Source organism: Asparagus officinalis, chromosome 8 (genome assembly GCF_001876935.1).
Source record: "Asparagus officinalis chromosome 8, Aspof.V1, whole genome shotgun sequence".
Lineage (NCBI taxonomy): Eukaryota > Viridiplantae > Streptophyta > Magnoliopsida > Asparagales > Asparagaceae > Asparagus > Asparagus officinalis.
This window is the reverse complement of record NC_033801.1, coordinates 2,250,724-2,253,844: the sequence shown is the minus strand read 5'-3', so window position 1 is coordinate 2,253,844 and position 3,121 is coordinate 2,250,724.

Genomic DNA, 3,121 nt, shown 5'->3' with positions numbered 1-3,121 from the left:
TCCAACGAAGTGTCTCGAAATGCCGTGAGCTCGGCTCCAATACAGAAATAGGTCCATCTTGTACCTCCCACCAGAATGGAGTACCTTCACCTTTCTGTCTATCACACACTTCTTCAAACTGTTAGAGACTACTAGGACTTTATCCATAGGGGATTTGGTTGCAACCCAAACATGCCTAGAACAGCCACCAACAAAGGAAACCAAACGTCTATTACCTCCCAATGATGCCCCCTTGGAAGGCCCCCAAACATCTACGTGAACTCCTCTAGAACGACCCTTAGCACGGTGAATAGAGGTGCCAAACTTCACCTCGGTCTTCTTGCTCACATCAACATGTTCACTGGACTTCAAACTGCAGGTCTTTGCACCCTCTTTCAATCTATGCGAGGAATCAATACTGGAATGGCCAAGCCCCAAATGCCGCAGTCTAGTCGAATCAACAGAAGTCGTCAGCTCTCCCCCTGCCACTATCCCTCCAGTCAAGTAATACAGGTTATTCCTCCTGACGCCCTTCATCAAAATACGAGAGTCTCTCGCAATCTCGAGAACCATCTCCTCAACACGAACCTTCAGACCCTCTCCAACCAAAGCTCCAATCGAGATCAAGTTCTTCCTCAAAGAAGGAACATATCTCACATCGTTTAACTCTCTAACAGTCCCGTCAAACATCTTTATGCGAATTCTTCCTATCCCAAGGATTTGGCATGCACGGTTATCAGCCATGTACACCACATCGTTTAACTCTCTAACAGTCCCGTCAAACATCTTTATGCGAATTCTTCCTATCCCAAGGATCTGGCATGCACGGTTATCAGCCATGTACACCACACCACTATCCACCAGCTTCTCAAAACTGGAGAACCATTCCCTTCTAGGGCACACATGATAGGTCGCACCACTATCCAACATCCATTCAGATTCCTCCGAATAGCTATCTGTAGGACTGATAGAAAGCGAATAAATAGAAGAGTCAGAATTATTACCATCTGATATGATATTTGCTTCTGATGATGGCTGCTTCCCTTTTCCCTTCTTCCCTTTTCCCTTCTGCTTATTCTTCATCCATTCGTCGAGCTTTGGGCAGTCTTTCTTCCAATGACCAGTCTCCTTGCACCAAGCACACTGATCTTTTCCAATTCTAGACTGTGACTTCCAATTCTTTCGGTTTGGACCCTTCCCTCTTGCGACCAACGCCTCCGCTACCGGCTCAACCGAAGCCTCCTTATCCTTCTTTCGAAGCTGATAATTCACAAGTGCAGCGGTGACTTCACTATACGAAAGTGATGCCTTCCCATTAATCAGAGTAAGAACGAAGGTCTCATATTCCTCGTCGGGCAAGGAACTCAACAACAGCAACGCCTTGTCCTCATCTTCAATCTTGACATCCACATTCGCCAAATCCGCAAGAAGCTTTGTGTAGTGGTTCATGTGATCTCTAATGGAGGTTCCCTTCTTCAACTGGAAACGATAAAGTCTCCTCTTCAAATGCAAGCGATTTTCCACACTCTTGGTCAAATACTTGCTTTCGAGAATCTCCCAAATCTTCTTCGCAGAAGTCTCATTCATCACATCATATTTTAGATCTTGAGTCAAACAAGACCTAATCACACCACACGCCGTTCGATTCATCTTCTTCCAAACCTTCTCTTCAATCTCATCTGGCTTGCCATCTAACTCCAATGTATCCTCCAAATTCTGCGCGTTCAGCGCATCCAAAACCTCGCATCTCCATAATCCAAAATTATTTGTGCCATTAAACTTCTCCACATCTATCTTCATAGAGTGGATATTCAAACTCTGAATGGTCTTCGCGCCAGAAGCACCACCCTCGACACCCGAAGCACCTTCTTTCCCTGACACCTTACGCACCAACGAACGAAGAATAGATCCAAAACTAAAAAGATAGAGTCTTTACCAAAAAGATCCCACCTTTATCACCAACGAAGCCCTAGAGAGTTCTCATTTAAAAAAAATGTGGCGAACATCAGAAATTATTTCAATCAGAAGAATGATAGCAGTTATGCTCATTTAATGAGATTTGGAGCAAATGTTTGTTGTGCGCAGCGGAAATTTCGGCAGAGTTTCTGGTGCACAATAAGAGAGAAAGATCGATAAGAATTCTCGTCTCACCAAGGAGACAAGAATCTGAAGCGGATATCTCAACAAAGTGAGATATCGGCTCTTCCTCTCATCAGTTCTAGGACTGACCTGTCGAGGGATCCTAAAACTATTACAATGGCCACAAACTCAAACAACCAATTTTACGTGGTTCGGCAAACTGCCTACGTCCACGGGGCAAGGAGGGGGAGATCTACTATTAGAGGGAGAGATACAACTAGGGTTTACAATCACTCAATTTAAACCCTCACAAACAAACTCTCAAATCCCTCTCACAAATATCTCTTTCAAAAGTACAAGTAACAGCACAAACTATCTCAAAAGGCCGCCCTTTTTTTCCTCTGCTCACGACCCCTGCAATGCACATGAAGCCATAGAAATCTCTCTGCAGAAAAAAAACTCCTTGTACGCCTTTACCAAAGCCTGCTGCTTGCACTTGTAGCCGCCAAAGAAATAAACTCCGTGCCCACACCTACCTCCTGCACTTGCACCTTTTCACCAAGCCCTAGGTGCTATATTTATAGCAGCTGGTGAAAACGAGTCTGCTGGATTTGCCCACCCGATTTCATGAAAGCCCACGAGCCTCTATTGGCTCTTCACGCACTTCGTGGCCCCCACCTGTTCACGAAACCGACTGTGTTTACAAAAACGCGTAATCACATATACGTGGGCCCCCTTGATGAAACGTGTTCACACTGTACTGTATCAGGACGTTGCATAGTTCTCTAATGCCAAAACACATCATGTTTCTTATTTTCTAGTAATTTCATATTGGTTATGGTTTTTTTCCCCCCTTATTTTCAAGGAGATTAGTTCTGAGTAGTTTAGGATAATAGGATTACATGTGCATGAATGCATTGACTTTACATCTGTATCCGACTTTCTTAGCTTTGGATATCACTAATTCGTCGGAAATATTGATATCAAATTGAAATCAAAACAAAATATTATAAATTTCTTTACTAGGAATATAGAATCAATGTCATCGTACGATTTGATCGAG